At 37.6% G+C, this 18,035-nt stretch overlaps 1 pseudogene across 2 annotated transcripts in view; it reads left to right on the plus strand.

The window, feature by feature from the left end:
• Positions 1-18,035, plus strand: part of LOC144966578 (sphingolipid delta(4)-desaturase/C4-monooxygenase DES2 pseudogene) — a 28,316-nt pseudogene that overhangs the window by 1,801 nt on the left and 8,480 nt on the right. Inside the window, exon 1 of one of the 2 annotated variants that reach the window (XR_013644241.1) lies at positions 17,525-17,599. The exons of the other annotated variant lie outside the window; for it this stretch is intronic. The product of XR_013644241.1 is annotated as a sphingolipid delta(4)-desaturase/C4-monooxygenase DES2 pseudogene, transcript variant X2 (transcript). Of the gene's footprint in view, positions 1-17,524; positions 17,600-18,035 lie in introns of those variants that run through there. 2 annotated transcript variants of the gene reach the window in all.

The following is an 18,035-nucleotide window of genomic DNA, read 5'->3' on the forward strand; positions in this document are numbered from 1 at the left end:
TAGTAGTAGTAGTAGTAGTAGTAGTAGTAGTAGTAGTAGCAGCAGTAGTAGTAGTAGTAGTAGTAGTAGTAGTAGTAGTAGTAGTAGTAGTAGTAGTAGTAGTAGTAGTAGTAGTAGCAGTAGTAGTAGTAGTAGTAGTAGTAGTAGTAGTAGTAGTAGTAGTAGTAGTAGTAGTAGTAGTAGTAGTAGTGGTATTAAAAAATAATAGCAGAAAGATAGTAGTAGTAGTAGTAGTAGTAGTAGTAGTAGTAGTAGTAGTAGTAGTAGTAGTAGTAGTAGTAATAATAGTAGTAGTGGTAGTAGTAGTAGTAATAATAGTCGTAGTTGTTGTTGTAGGAGTAGCTTTTGCTGTTGCTGTTGCTGTTGTTGTTATTGTTGTTGTTGTTGTTGTTGTTGTTGTTGTTGGTGGTTTGCCCTAATAATTTATTATAAGGTGAAATAGTCAATCAAAACTATACTTGGCACTAAATTTATCATAGTTTACTTCCGACTGGCATAACACTTTTGCGGGGAGAGGGCGTCCACAATTTCATGGTTCAGTAATTCAGTCAGCTTTTATCTTAAAACTACTCAAATTTTGTCGTCCAAGTAAGACGGGATTGCATTGTTTAGTCATTGTGTCTAATTTTTATCAGGAGATTAGGAGTCAAAACATATTTAACGTATTTTAAAACTATTTTCAACCAACAGCTAAGGTACAAAATCGGGGAACTTATTATATTTAAAGCCACGTTGAAGAATGCGTGCCAGAGTCAACACTATAACATTACACATAACACCTGCCCGACCTTTAGATTGGGCAAACCTTTAAAGTTAACTGAGATCAACAACGTCATACCAGGACCTTTATTAGCTTTAATTCAATTAAAAGCAACCGATCCATCCCGTTTTGTGGCGATTTGTAACAAATGATAAATTACCAGATATTATGTAAGATAGACTATCGGGTTGAATTCAGTCACAAACTACAACCGTAAACGTATTTGCATAAATGAATAAATTAACAAGGTGTATTGTTTCATGCAGCTTACACTTTACAAAGAACAACTGTTATTGATTTTAGTGATCAAGTCAATTTGCTTGCAAATCTCATTGTAGAATAATATTCCGTAGTAATGATAAATTCTCCATAAACATAGTGCACGCTTTTAACTATCTTGCTCAATATACGCTGACTCAATATCATTTATCTCCCTGGTTGACAGCCTACTACACTTTTACTTTATTTTATCAAATAGAAACCGGGGGGGGGGGGGGGGGGGGGGGGGGGGAGTAGTAACAGAAGTTGCGGGAGGGGGGGGGGGAGGTGCACTTTGGCCAAACGTCAATAGAACGGTGGGGGTGGGGGGCGAAAGAGAAAGGGGAAATGGGGTGGGGTGCGCATTTGGACAAAAGAAGGGGGCGGGGACGCATATTGACCGATTAATAGAAAAAAAGTGGGGGTGGGGGGGGGGGGGGGGGGGGGCTGACGGATTTTGGGACTTTTCTAATTCCGGCCAGGCGAGATGTAATGAATAAAATGGTTTTCTTTCAATCAAATACAATACTAGTAAAATAACAACGACATTGCTGTGTTTTCCCATTTGGCACATTTCCTGAGCTGAAATTTAATAGTAGAAAGGGGGGGGGGGTACGCAAATTTTCTGGGAAAATAGATGGGGGGAGGGGGGGGGGGGCGGGTCTATTTAATACAGTAAAGTAACTAAGCCGCTGGAAAAACTCGTGTTTAAATATTTGGCCAGAAAACTCGTCCTTCAAATATTGATCAATTTTAAATGACCCTCATCTTGACTGAACACTCAAACATAGGACCTCGCGACATAAGTAGATAATGTCCAATGCGAGCGTAACAGTACGACTATAAATACCCTTCCATTGTGTGTAAAACTTGCTGCTACCTGCTAGAAAGGGAAGACGTTAATCCTTCACGTTTCACTAAATCCGTTTTTCTGGTTGGAATTTGCATGTTTGATCTGTTTTACTTTGACACAAAGCATACAAAATAAACCACATAAAACCATTTATCACTTACTATAATTCTACACCCAGTGCTCGGAGTAACTAACAATAGTTATATGAGTTGTTTTTTAATTTTTTTTATTATACTCCCTCTCTCTCTCTCTCTCTCTCTCTCTCTCTCTCTCTCTCTCTCTCTCTCTCTCTCTCTCCCCCTTCTCTCTCTCTTTATTTATTTTTCTTCTTTCTCTCACTGTCTCTCTCTCTCCTTGTCTCTCACTTTCTCTCTCTCTCTCACTCTCTCTCTCTCACACACAAACACACACACACACACACACACACACGCGCGCGCGCACGCGTTCGCACACACAATATATGGGAGCAAAGTTCAGATTCTAAAACGCAAGAGTATAATAATATTTTTATTTTATCCTTCAAATGATATTGATTATAATATTATTACTGATTGAAACATATTAAAATAAAAAAAAGAAAGGTTTTAATTGCGTAAACTCCTTATCGTTATAAGAATGGTATAAACACATGTGATATATCTAGCTCATATTAAAGAATGTTCCAAAGATAGTCATTAGCTAGAGAAATGCATTTCCAAGTTCCCCCTTCTATTTTTATTTGTCGTTCCTATGTCTCCTATGGTTCAAAAGTGTTGTAAGCACGGATAAAATAATTCAAATTGTCCCTTTACATTTCCTTTTTAGTGTTTACGTGACATACACGTGAATCTATTTCTCAACTCCACTTAGATGTCTGCAGTTCAGCAATGATCGGGTAGCTGTGCTTTTAGATCTAACGGAAAGTACTTTACGGTGGGCTAGTGTCCTATCCTAAAGGGTTGCGAGCAATAGCTAGTGTCTATTTCACGCTAAAGAAATCGGGATTAACTCCGGCTGTATTGGCGTAATGACCCTGAAGGACTACTTTTCTTTTAATTCAGGGATTCCGTTGTCCGTTGAGTGGCAAAATACAAGTGATGTCAGTGACTGGATTGGTGACAAAGTTCACCATACTTAGGTCCTGGCGTTTTGTTATTGGGGAAGACAATTAGAATTCATACATTTTTCTAACTGACTGCAGGCAGTGACGCATAATTTGTGAGTGCTGGTACAAAAAAGGACGATTTACAGGCAATCTGTACAGCATGGCATGGAATTTGGCCCCAAATGGTCTCCTGAGAAAATAAATGATAGAGAATTATGAAGCTAAACGTGCATGTTGAATCTGTGTAAATGCTCGCCATATAAATGTTCATATTTATTTATTTAAGGATATAACCAGTTGACTGCCTTACTCTGAAAAAAACAACTCATCTTTAAACATTTGGCCAGAAAACCCGTCCTTCAAATATCGATTGATTTAACTGACTCTCATCTTGGCAAAAACTCTCAAACCTGGAACTTCACGAAGTCCCAGGTTTGAGAGTTTTTGCTAAGATGAGAGTCATTTAAATCGATCGATATTTGAAGGACGAGTTTTCTGGCCAAATTTTAAAATACGAGTAAAAGGGACTCGCGTATAGATAGTATGCAGATGACGTCACTCAGGTCTTTGTTATTGTTTTTTGCCATCCGCGTTTATGAGTAATGCTCACTGAACTGTATTAACTCGACTATAAACCTTCATGGATACACAGTTTTGTGTGTTGGCCCGTTATACTTCCGGATGGCAATGTTATGAGCTTCTTAGCCAAGCGCATACTATCTATACTATTTGTAAAGTTGTGTTTGGAGTTTGGACTTCTTGAACGATTTAGGTAATAAACACTGACGGTGATAAATTAATGACTCTGAAAACACACAACACGTCAGTCTTGATTAGACATTAACAATAATATAATAATAATATTATGATAATAATGATGATATAAATATTAATAGTGCATGCTACATTCATAAATACGATGGTAAAGTTATGACAAAATAATATATTTATTTATTCAGGTTTCACTTATAGGATGGTACAATAGAACGTAAATACCGCCTAGTAATCTTAGTAGTAATATGTATGTCAATCTGCAGTATGTCACTATAAGTTGTAATATTTCAACTGGAGATGTTTTCCTATCTTCTAATGGGAGCAATCTATACTGAGGTTTTCGTCCAACCTCGTCATCGATCACATGATTTGTAGCTGTCCAACGGTTGGATATTTTAAAATAAATGTAAACACGCTGCTTTGTTTATGAAAGTTGTAAACATACCCATGATTCAAGCTGAACAAAATAACCAATTGTAATGTTAGATATATTGAAAACTGTGAATACTTATCAGTATGTGGGTCACTTTGAGCACATTTTGCAATGGCCAATGACCTCGGGCACATAGAAAGGTAATATAGATCAATCCCATTACGAACAAGCCTATATTCTCAACTCACGTTTACAACAGATTATTTTCCCTGTGTATTTGAATTGAGACCATTTTAGTGTGATTATATGATTCGGATCGGAGGGTCCTGGTTTTGAGTCAACCACTGAGCGGCGCATATTTGAACCCTTGAAAAAAGGCTCTTTATTCACATTCTCTCACTGTACTCTGGTGTAAAATGATTGACTTGCCGCCAACAGTGTTGTCTCTGTCGAAAAAAAAAACAGGGACATAAAATAGTTACAAAAACACTATTTTTTTCCAACTTGATATCTATAGATATCTAGGTATCTAGTTTAAAAGAGTATTATTTTTCTTTTATATGTTGATATAAAAGAATTTGATTGTTCATAATGCGGATAATGAGGTGGGGACACAATGCTTTCGTCCGTAGTGCCGGAAATTTGGTCATAAACTCTTTGCTCGTTTTAATTTTTTTTTATAAAATCTGTTCTGGCCTTTATTTCATCAATGCCTTTCACCTTTTTTAAAACAAATTATTTTACACGATTACGTGACTGAAACTTAATACTGTTAAGGGGTTTTAATCCAGTACACGCCCTACTTTTTTAGAAATGACATATATATTTTTTTTGATTTGTGAATGAAGATTGTTCACGGGTAGTAATTTAGGTCATTGTATTACTGAAACAAAATCAATAGCTCCATAATGTTTCAATATACCGGCTTTCCATTTCATATTCTTTCACCGAACCATCGATGTCATCATTATCATCATCGGCATTATCATCATCATCATCATCATCATCATCATCATCATCATCATCATCATCATCATCACATTTTGGAATAAGTGGCAGAAAGGTAGTAGTAGTAGTAGTAGTAGTAGTAGTAGTAGTAGTAGTAGTAGTAGTAGTAGTAGTAGTAGTAGTAGTAGTAGTAATAGTAGTACTAGTAGTATTAACTGTAGCAGTAGTAGTAGTAGTAGAGGAAGAAGATGAAGTAGTAGTAGTAGTTGTGTTATTGTAGAAATCAATGAACTATGTATCATACATATATTATAGTCAATTATTTCATGTAGCCAGGTAATGGTCATTCAGTTTCAATCAACGGTGCGGCTATGTGGTCTAGTGGTATGACACTCGCTTTCGGATCGGAAGGTCCTGGGTTCGAGCTTCGCTCGGCGCATGGTTGAGTCATTGGAAAAGGCACTTGACTCACATTCTCTCACCGTACTCAGGTGTAAAATGAGTACCTGACCGTTAACAACGTTGTTTCTGTCCGAAAAAGATTGTAATATCGCCATACATGTGTCATGTCCCGGTCTACATGTTTAGTGTTGCTTTTGGTCATGGACCCCTTGCAAAGCCCTTTAAGCTCTCTTTTTAAATCTTTTCAGCTATCGCACTGACAAACATGATGCCTCTCCTACCAATCTCAATTGCCAAATAATTACCGTGTTGTCCTTCTGTTTCATGATTCTCAGAATAACCGGACACCGCACCTATTACCAAGCCTCCACTCTTGTCAGTTTATCACTAAGTTGAATAAGATTGTTCAATTTAATCTATACATGATGCTCGTTGTTATCTCTAAACCCACACGAGTATTATACAGCTTATGCTACGATCTAAATTATAAAATAGTGAGAGACATGTAAGCGTCTCTTCTACCCTTTTCGACTGTGTTTGTTTTTACGCCAATCTGATAATACGATTTACATCAGTCGCTTGTTCAGTCCAGGCAAGAGGTGTCAGATTGTTTATATTGTCGTCGCTGTATATTTTATAACAAAATTGTATGACAGTAACCTGTGAGCTTACGTCAGAATATAAAGTTTAGGCAATGCAATATTATCATCGTAATCTACCCTGTCTTTATGGTGCAATACGGAGCGCAGATACCCTTTTTACAAATCTTGTTTTTGTAGTTTTAAATGGTAAATTCAACCATAAAGACCTGGCTTATTAAACGTGAAAGTGTAATTCCGGGTTGCTGCATCTCATAGTATATTGAACCAAGTGAACATTAAAATTTAGATATAACTCATATAACAACGACATCTTGACCACTTTGATAATTCCTAATGTAAAATCGTTAAGTTCGAGAGCAAATTATTGTAAAAACTACATTTGATAAGACATGATGTGGTGAGGCCATTGGAATGTTACAATGATACGATTCTTTAACTCCTGCATTTGAAATTTCAAACTCGTACCCAACTTGTTCGAAATTCCCAACCTTGGGATTCAAGTATCTTATATTGCAAATCGTTCTCCAAATCATTTTGTGTCTATTTCCTGTGAGCTTTCGGATCGGAAGGTCCTGGGTTTGAGCTTCGCTCGGCGCATAGTTGAGTCCTTGGAAAAGGCTCTTTACTCACACTCTCACACTCTCTCACCGTACTCAGGTGTGAAATGAGTAGCTGGCCGTTAACAGCGTTGTCTTTATCCGAAAAAACTGTAACATGCGCCATGTCCTGTCCTACATGTTAAGTGTTGCTGTTGGCCAGGAAACCATTGTAAAGCGCTTTGAGAACGTTTAGTGGATATTAAGCTATATAAAGCTCTTTAAAAAAATGTAGATTTAGGAGCTATCTGAGTTGCCCTTGTAGTGAGGATGTATGCCGTTACCAGTGTGAAACTTTGGGCATGGGTTGCTTTGGGCTAGGTAAATTGGTAGATTGCCACCAAGATCTACTTGTAACTATTCGACTTTGTCTTCTTTTTCTTTTCCTCGGACACTTTTTTGTCTTAATCTGTTTATTTTTGTGAAGAGCTTTAAGTTTAATGACATTTTGTGGAAATTAATCTATATAACAGCTCAAGCATTTTTGTATTTGGAGCGTTTGGAGCGTTTCATACGTTTCATAAGCGACGATCGATGTTACTTTAACCTGGCGTCAGCTCTTATTTCATCATCAATAAATCTTAGGTCTCATCAATATTACTGATTCTTTGATGAAAACTCTTCGGTTTGCAGTTATAACCTGCAAATACTGGGGGAAATTATGAAAATAAATTCAGTTTAGCCGGCAAAGGGTTAACGCCTCTCTCAAGTTTTTAGTTTAACCAGTTAAGTGCCGTACTTAGGAAAACTTCGAATTTAAAATTTTGGCCAGAAACTCTTCTTTCAAATTTCTATCGATTTTAAATGACCCTCATCTCGGTAAAAATGGTAAAACCTGGGACTTCACCAAATTTTTTTTAATACGAGTTTTTCCAGAGTACAGCAGTTAAATGGTTAATGGAATGATGAGGCGTAATTTCAAAACTGGATATAAGTTGTCATTGAATGAATGAACCCTGGGCTATATCAAACATGGCTTATCTGATTAGGCGACTCGTGAGTTTGCACAGTGCGTCGGGTAGCCTCGAAAAGCTATTGTAAATTAAGCTAGTAGTGTTTGGGAAAAAAAGGTGTGTGTGTTTGTTGTTGTTGTTTTTTTTTTTTGTTTTTTTTGGGGGGGGGGGGGTTACTCTCTCTCTCTCTCTCTCTCTCTCTCTCTCTCTCTCTCTCTCTCTCTCTCTCTCTCTATCCTGGTTTCCTGACCACAGTTTTTATAGGCCTGAAAACTTTTACTTCAAATATCGGGGTCCCGATAGCTCAGTTGGTAGAGCACTCTCTTTACAAGCAAAGGGTCCAACTCGCGTGACCAGTAAGCTGGGACGGTTAGATACGGTTGAAAGTACTATGCGAAGTACTAGCAGCCTAACCGAATTGTAGCAAGAATTTGCTTCTGTTTGTTTTACGCTATAGAAACCGGGATAAACTCTGGTTCCGTGGCCTCAAGGCCTTGATGGACTACTATAGAAAACAACTTGTCAAAGTCTCAAACCCTTTTCTGGACAAAATTAAAAAATAAATTGTTATCTCAGATTAGGACAGACCTTTATTTGAATAGATGAACAGGGTGGGATAGAGAGTATAAATGGGTCATATAAGCGTAGTGATATGATATGATTAATTATAAAATAACGTTTAATAGGACTCTGGTCTGCTGTACAAAAAGGTTGCCAATGACTCGTTTAACGCATTTATTGGGCGTTCACTCTTGTCGTAATCCTGAAGATCAAATCGGAACAAAATCGCACGTTGTAATGTCGTATTGTTCATTGTTCAAACTTTACAGCTGTGGGTTATGGATTACAGTAAGGCTATAATATCACTTTGCACAACCGACCGGCTCATAATAAAACTATGACAGATTCACATTAAAGTCACATATCGTATGTTAGCAAATGTAACTGGATTGACATGATAACATGGATGAAACTGTTCATAGAAGAAAAAAAACATCTGTCGCTAGTTTTATTTTTATAATAATTTTTACATATTTCCTCTATCCCAACCAGTAAGAGAATACAATCCAATGTGCCAGCTGGGTGGGGTTCCTGGCCTCCCATAGACTCCCATAGACTGTGTCTTCTACCCCCCCATATCTGTTTTCCAACATGCATTCTGTTTTTGTCTTGGAATGAGATAACTTGGCTTTGTCCTGGCCCTGGCCGGATACCCTGGCAGGAAGGGAAACAGTCAAATATATAGTTTTGGGAGATGATATTTTTGTCTTGTAAATCTGTGTGATACACTGTATTATTTTTTTGTTTTATATCTTATATGATTTGTAAACATTTGAGCGTGTTCCTCTTTGTGGGGACTTGTGTCTGGATGAGACATTCAGGTGATCTGAAACTAAGTACAGTGGTAGTGTTCTCTTGGAATCTAGAACTTTTTCTTATTTGAACTAACTCCGGTTTGTCTTACTTATTCTTGGGTGCTTTAATTGCAATTCAGGAAGTTTTTACTTTCCTCTTATTTTTACTTTTTTTACTTGCGCTGATATGACTTTAATAGGTTGCAATCGCCGTAAAATCCTTAAAAACAAACCAATGTGCCAACTCAAGCCTGCGATATAGTTACTAAATTGTTAAAGGGATTGATTGAGAAGCAAATGATTCAGGTTTCAGTCCGTGATACGTCCTTTTTTTCAGTCTCAGCAATGACAGGATCGCTGGGTCTAATATATATATATATATTATATATATATATATATATATATATATATATATATATATATATATATATATATATATATGAAATAAATCATTGAAAATGTTACTATAGAGATCCAAATAATTTTCGCTTTTTTACGTTTTAGAAACTTGATAAAGTATTTTTGTTTGTTTTTTCTTTAACCGGGATCTCTCATCTCTTCGTGCTGTATGTATAGATAGAACGAAGATGACGTCACTCATGCCTTTGTTATTGTTCATGAGTAGTTCTCACTAAACTGTTTTATAACCAGAATATAAAAGTTCAAGCTGATAATTTTTAAAAAAGAAAACCAAAGTGTCGGGATGGATTTTTTAAACAATTCTCCTGTACACTGACAATACGCTTTTTAAAAAGAATTCTCGACATTTTTAAAAACTTCAAATATGGATGGCCATCTACTTGTCAAAAACTGAGGCCTCTTTAAGTCCAGACCGTGAAAACAGGTGATTTCGTATTACGAGACCACAGCTGTACAAGAGCGCTGATTTCAACAGACCTAATGCCAATGTTAAAGTAGATGGCGTAGTATTATTCTCACGCTGATAAAATAAATCGATACTTTAATCACGCGTTTAAATTTAACCCGTTAACGACCGTACCCTGGGAAAAGCACGTATTGAAAAATTGGGCCAGAAAACTCGTCCTTCGAATATCGATCGACTTAAATGACTTTTATCCTGGCCAAAACTATCAAACCTTGAAAGATTTTTGTGTGCTTTTTTGTTTGGTTTGCGAAGATGAGAGTCATTTAAATCAATCGATATTTGAAGAACGAGTTTTCTGGCCGCATTTTTAAATACTCGTTCTTCCAAATTACAGTAGTTAACTGGATAAATCGAGTCGGCCTACTCACTCTCCATTTGATATCCGATATCCCCACAATCGTCATTCATCTTTGTATTCGATACCACCAATCTACGAACTCGTTTACTCATCCATCAATCTACAAATCAATTCATTCTTTCCTTTTTCCGTCTTCATACAATATTCGCCCATCAATTCACTCCTCACTATTTTCCGTCGTGTATTCATTCATTCATTCTTTCATTCATTCAAACATCCACCCATCCATCCTTCCATCCATGTATCAATCCATCATGCAATGTTTTTAGTTATTCGTTAACTAGTCTATCCACACGTCATTCTGCCCATCTATCATCCATTAATCCAGCTATTCATACAAACATCATTAAAATCATTTATTCGTCCACATGGCCACTCACCGCTTAATCCACTTACTTTTTCTTCCGTCCTCCCTTTATCATATTTGTCAATCCACCCCACAATCCATCCATCACCTATCCATCCATCCATCCATCCATCCACCCATCCATCAATAATAGATCTAGTCTATATATTATTTCGAATACACCAAGTTTTGAAATTGTGTAACTTTTTAACAGAAAAGAAGTCATTTTTATTTCGGCAACTTCATTTTATGTGAATAGAGACATAATATATGAGTATACGAGTTTCCAATTATAACATTTCCTAATTATTTAATTCAAAAGTGTTGTTATATTCACAATGTTCCAATATAAGAACTACATGGGCTTGTAAGATCTCATTGAAGTCATACTTAGCTTTGAGATTTTCCTCGCAAAACTGCAAGATTAGTATTCACCATTCTCCTCCTCTAAAAGGACTGACTTCAAGAACATTCTCATCATGATAGCGGGTATTCATCCACCTCACCTATAAATCTACCACAAAACTATTTCACGCTATTCTTGGTATGACAAGTTGGCCTGACTTTCTTCGGTGACGAGAACATCACTCCTTTGCATTGATGATCGTACGACTTTCTGTTGCACCCATGGCACTGATCCCAACTACTTGTCATCTCAGTTCTTCTATCTACAATCCGAATCACTCTCTCCACTCATCTACTTCCCTGTACTTGAACTGTTTGATTCCTAAGTCGAATTTTTCACGAGTTGCATTCGCACATTCTGCTCCCTCTATGTGGAATAATGCCCTTTCAGCTGCCACCATATATCATATTATCTGTCTTTGTATCGATAGTATGCGCTTGGCTTAGAAGCTCACAACATTGCCATCCGGAAGTAAAACGGACCAACACACAAAACTATGTATAACCTTGAACGTTATAGTCTGGTCAATACAGTTTGGTGAGAATTACTCATAAACGCGGATGGCAAGAAGCAATAACAAAGACCTGAGTGACGTCATCTTTGTTCTATCTATAAGCGCTCCCGAGCACATTTGGTGGAAAGGGGCGCAATAGATAGAATGAAGTTGACGTCACACGGGTCATTGTTATTGTTTTTTGCTATCCGCTGTTTTGAGTAATTCTCACTAAACTGTATTAACCAGACTATAGACGTTTGAGGTTACACATAGTTTTGTGTTAGTCCGATGGCAATGTTGTGAGCTTCTTAGCCAAGCGCGTACTATCTATAAACGTTTTTTTCGGTTGGTCCGTTATACTTCCGGATGGTTATACTTCCAGATTGCAATGTTGTGAACTTCTTAGCCTAGCGCACACTATCTATAGAGATTACACATTATTATTATTATTATTATTATTATTATTATTATTATTATTATTATTATTATTATTATTATTATTATTTCTGTGCGCCATTACTCATTTCAGAGACGGTTACAAATGATGAACGGTGGTATGTTGTTCTTTTTATGTTTTTGTTTTGTTTGTTGTACTAAGTACATATTCATTCATTTTAGGTATATCCATATATTTATCCATCCATTCATTCATCAAATTATACCCTCGCCTCCATCCAATGAGCAATCTTTCATCCATTCATCCGTCCATCCATCTATCAATTCATCTATACTTCCATCCATCAATCCAGCCACCTATTCATCTATCTATTTATTCATCCAGCCATCTATGAATTCATCCATCCATCCATCCATCCGTTCATCCATCTATTCATCTGTCCATCCATCCATCCATTCATCCATCAATTCGTCCATCTATCCATTTACTCCCCCCCCCCATCCACCCATCCACCCACCCATCCATTTATTCTTTCAGTGATTCTTTCCTTCGTCATTGATGGTGATGAATTATTGGAAAAAAGATATCACAATTGTTTACCCAGTTAATTTAATCGTTCAAACATTAGCATTGGGATTTTCTCAAGATGTAAAACAGTGGAAATCACATATAATCTCTCTCTCTCTCTCTCTCTCTCTCTCTCCCTTCTCTCTCTCTCTCTCTCTCTCTCTCTATATATATATATATATATATAATAATAATAATAATAATAATAATAATAATAATAATAATAATGATAATAATAATAAATTACATTTTGTAAAGCGCCTTGTATTTGTATAGCCTTACCCCGACGTGCACTTTGCTGGTCTGATAATCCAAATCCTTATGGGATTATTGTTCTAATGGAAATCTCAAAAAAAATACGCAAAATATTGTCCATTGCAACAATGTTAAACTAGGCCCATAAGTAGGTTCGGATGTCAGACCTGAATTTATGTTCACGTCTCCTTACCCCGATTTCAACAGGCTGTAGCAGACTGACAGAGAAGCATCCATTAATATCTATTATACTTCCTCTAATCGGTCCTCCAATAATGCACTGCCATGCGTCTATGTGCCCTAATGGTATGCGACACGACTTTTGATCGGGAAGTCTTGGGTTCGAGTCCCGCTCTGAGCAGCGCATAGTTGAGTCTTTGGGAAAGGGTTTTTACTCATACCTCTCATCGTACTTAGGTCAACAGCGTTGTCTCTCCCCCCCCCCCAAAAAAAAAAAAAAAAAAAAAAAAAAAAAAAAAAACCAAAAAAAAAAAAAAAAAAGACAACAAAAACACACACAAAAACAAAACAAAAACAAAACAAAACATTATAATTTCGCCTAACAAGCATCGTCTTTCGTCCTCCATGTTAAATATTGCTTTTGGTTACGGACCCCTTGTAAACCGGCTTGACCACGTTTAGTGGATATCTTGATAATATATAAAAGCTCGTTTACATTTTTTTTACTGTGTCAAAGGCCCAGTTTTGAGACTTTTTGAAAAGTTGAGTTCCATTTCAATTGATCGATTTTCTTGTAGTTTTATTTGTTTTGTTTGGTTGTTTTTGTTCTGTTTTATTTTTTGGCAAAACGAAAAAAAAAGTGTTCTACCAGAGCACAATAGTAACGTGCACTGTGTCGAGAGTGTTTGGAACCATTGAGACTGGCAATTTGCTCAAACCAAGGTGTATCACGGTCAGGTGATATCGATTCCCTCCTGGGATTGATTCAGTTCGTGGGGATGGGGTCGGGGTGCGTGGGTGGGTGGGTGGGTGGGGGGGGGGGGGGGGAGAGAAGGGTGGTGGAAGGATTGATCTCGGAATGGTGGTGGTGGTGGTGGTGGGTAGTGGAGGTGGGTGGTGGTGGTGGTGGATTACCGGTTAATCGTGCTTATGCCAACCGACTTGGTGCCTGATTTGGACCCAGCGGATGGTCGTTAAGTTACACGCTACTTATAAATTGATAGGATTCCGTTCATTATACATGCTCATCTGCACTAATCGACTCTAGAGGGAACAATCGACGGCCATAGTCAAGGCACAAATTATGAATATCGGGCACGGTCAAAACGCATCGCTTCTTTGGATAAATAAAATAAAAATCCCAAAATAATATTTTTAAAAAGAAGAAAAGAAAAAACAACAACAAACAAACACCCCCCCCCCCGAAAAAAATCACATTTTGGGGAGGAAGGGGCTGAACTCGAGACTATGGAAGGTGATACCAAGGGATAGTGAACCCACGGTTAAGGAAGAAGACACCCCGTAGAGAGTGAACATGTGACTATCTGAGGTTGACACCAGTGAGGAGTGAACCTGGGACTATTGGAAGTGGACACCAGCGGAGAACGAACCCATGACACCGAGATGTGGATACCAGGAGTGGGCAATGAACCTGGGACTCTGAGAGGTGGACACCAATCTAGAATGTTGACAAGAATATAGGATGAGATACAAGTGGCGAGTGAACCAGGGACTGTGAGCTGTGGACAATAATGGGAAGTGAACCCAAGGCTGAGGAAGAAGTCACCCAGTGTAGTTACCCCGTAATACCTCAGGAAGACAAAAGTGGGGACTGAATCTGGGACTGTGGGAGGCCGACACCACCGGTGATTGAACCTGAGACAAGAGGAATGGAATACACGTGGAGAGTAAACCTGGGATCATAAAATGGAAGACGGACACCAATGAGGAGCGAACCCGGGAATCAGAGATGTGGATACCAGTGGAGAGAGTGAATCCAGGGCAGTAACATCTATAGATGATAATGATCCAGGGCTATGAGAGGTGAATACCGGTGGGGAGTGAACCCGGTACCAGGGGAGGTGGACACGAGTGGGGAATAAACCTGGGACTTTGAGATATGGACACTACTGGGGACTGAACCCAGGGATACGAAATAATGCATCCAGTGGAGAGTGGACCCGAGACTATTTCTAGCGGACATCAGTGATGAGTGAACCTGGAACAATATTATGTCTACACCCTGCAATCTTATCCATTCACCTTCCATAATCCTGGGCTCGTTCCTACTGGTGCCCATCTCAGGTAGTCTAGGAATTACTTTTCACTGGTATCCATATTTCGTTTGTCCCGGGTTTAAACTATATTGGTGTCCATCTTTTATAGTCTCGGGTTAGCTCCCCACCAGTGTCCACCAATTAGTGAGTGTTCCGGGTTCACTCCCCACAGGTGCCCACCTCCCATATTTTCTGGTTTACTCCTCATTGGTGCCTACCTCCCATAGTCTGGTTCACTTCCCATATGATGATGATGATGATGATGATCATCATCATCATCATGATTATGATGATGATGATGCTGGTGATGATGATGATAATGACGATGATAGTAGTAATTATTATAATATTAATTATGAAAATGATGATAATAGCGTTATATTATATTTGATATTTAAAGAATGTAGGCGAGTCAATTAGCCTATCGGCGGGTTCATATCATTTAACGCCCGCAGCCGAGTTTATCGGGGTTCATAATAATATTTTTAGAAAATCATTCAGCACAATAATTGGGCCAAGCAAGTCGCTTATTATTGGCTGAAACAAGACTTACTTGGTTGTTTAATCGTTTTATAAAATCTATTGGTTCTTACGTATGAAAAAAAAGCAACTTGTGAAACGGGATTTTACAAATTTTGAAAAAGTCAGAACCTTACGTGATGATGGACTGTTCAGTCAACTTTGTGGCTTATTAATTACAACACGGAGACTATTGAGCCGATGGTGTCTCGTTACTTAATGTTACCTTTTTTTGTTTGTTATCTTTATCAAGGCCTATTGTTATATCCGGAAAACTATAGACTATAATATTAGCACTGTAATCAGCACCTTGTTCTGCGGTCTCTACGTCTCTCCTTGCGATGCCTGATATCGATTTTCCAGGACCATTCACAATAAAGCTTCCCTCCAAGTTGCAATGGGTCCCGATAGCTGAGTGGTAAAGCATTCCCCTCACAAATAAAGGGACCGTTATCAATCTTGGATGTATCAAGATATTCTCACCACATCGACAATGATACCGATTTGGTAGCTAGGCTCATGGAGTCCGGGGAAATAAATAAATAAATAAATAAAATTCCCCTCATTCATCCCATTGGGGAAATTTGTCTCTCGAGTCTATTCCAAGGGAAGACTGGAATAACCCATGCGTCAGCCGCAGTGTAGCGCCGCAAATTGAGCTATGGCGAGGTGACTTGCTCAGGGCCACGCAGCGCAGCGGCGGGCGATCGAATTCGATACCTTTCGGGTACGAGGCAAAGACCGTACCGTTGAGGCACGCTGCCCCCTGTACAAGCACCCCCGTTCAAAGGATAACAAGCAATTGGTGCAGTCAAGTTTAACGTTGGATAATTGGGTGGGGACTTTTGAACTCCCATGTTGGACAGGAGGTCTTTTTTTTTGCTATGTCTTCTATCCCCTTATATCTGTTTTCTGATTTGCTCTCTGTCTTTGTCTTGGAATGGGATTACTTGGTTTTGTCCTGGCCCTCGCCAAGGCCACTTTTTAAAACATCTTTATATGATATATCTTGACATTGAAATAACCTGTCCGATGTTCCTTTTCTAAAGTGTAGGGAAGGGTGAAATCAACTATCAAATGATTTACATTTTACCATATTTATGTAATATCTGTCAATCTGGGGGGGGGGGGGGGGGGGGAGGGGGTTGAGGGCGGGTCTTTAGTCACCTCAACTTAGTCACTCCATTATTCAGTATTGAGATATAAAGTACTTTTCTCCTGTTATGAAAATCTTGTGCATGTGGTGATTTAGGCGATTGTGTTCTGATTGTAGTAAAATAAATTGTGACCTAGTCTTTTCTATTTTAACGTCTGATTGGGTCACTTCTTTTGTTTGGATGCGTATTGTATCAATATGTGTGATTGTATTGAAGGAGACGAAGGCGCCTTCTTGTACTCCAAACCTGCCTAAAGTATGCAATAGCATAAGAAGAGTTTTTGACTGGAACCTCACCCCTGCAAACTGAACTATACGGGCCCTTGACAAATCTGAGGAAGACAACTGCGTTCCCTCACCAACTAGACATTAAAACACGAGAACATAAATATTGTCATATTATGAAAGGGAACATAGAAGCATAAAAAGACAATGCTAGATATTCATTTGGAAAATAATATTTATGGGAATTGACAATGTGAGACGTAAAGCTTTTGAGGTAGAAATCCACGCTCACTCTGCACATTGTTTCACCCTTAACGTCATTAAAGGAATGACTACAAAAATGCCACATACTCGCACTTCAAAAAGCGATCTATTCAAGTGTGAAAAATTGATACTGGGTGGGATTCCTGATCTCCCATAGTGTTTTTTGTTTAAATTTTTTTTTTTGTTAATTAGCAATCTTCAGGGTGCGATGTTTTATATATTCATATGGACATGGTCAGCCGTGCATGACTTTTACAACTGTCATTAAATTGGTTATGAGTGAATAGCCTGCTGGTCATTGCAGACCTTTGTACATTCACAACCCCACAGTTAGTATGATAATGTTTTGTGTTTTTATTTTTATTATTTTGTTTGTGTTATACGCCTGTTTTATATATATATATATATATATATATATATATATATATATATATATGTTGGGATATAACTCAGTTACTACTGCGTTTCGAATTTGAAACTCGTTCCCAACGCATGCGATAATGGTATCTGTTCGAAACTCGTAACTCTAGTAAGTAGAAGTAGTAGTATTAGGAGTAGTAGTAGTGGTAGTAGTAATAGTAGTAGTAGTAGTAGCAGCAGTATTATTATTATTATTATTATTATTATTATTATTATTTATTATTATTATTATTATTATCATCATTTATTATTATTATTATTATTATTATTATTATTATTATTATTATTATCATTTATTATTATTATTATTATTATTATTATTATCATTATTATTATTATTATTTATTATTATTATTATTAATATTATTATTATTATTATTATTATTATTATTATTAGTAGTAGTAGTAGTAGTAGTAGTAGTAGCAGTAGTAGTAGTAGTAGTAGTAGTAGTAGTAGTAGTAGTAGTAGTAGTAGTAGCAGGAGGAGGAGGAGAAGGAGGCGGAGTAGTAGTAGTAGTAGTAGTACTGGTAGGGTTAGGAGTAGT

Source organism: Berghia stephanieae, chromosome 2 (genome assembly GCF_034508935.2).
Source record: "Berghia stephanieae isolate SIO BIC M18660-M18661 chromosome 2, UCSD_Bste_1.3, whole genome shotgun sequence".
NCBI lineage: Eukaryota > Metazoa > Mollusca > Gastropoda > Nudibranchia > Aeolidiidae > Berghia > Berghia stephanieae.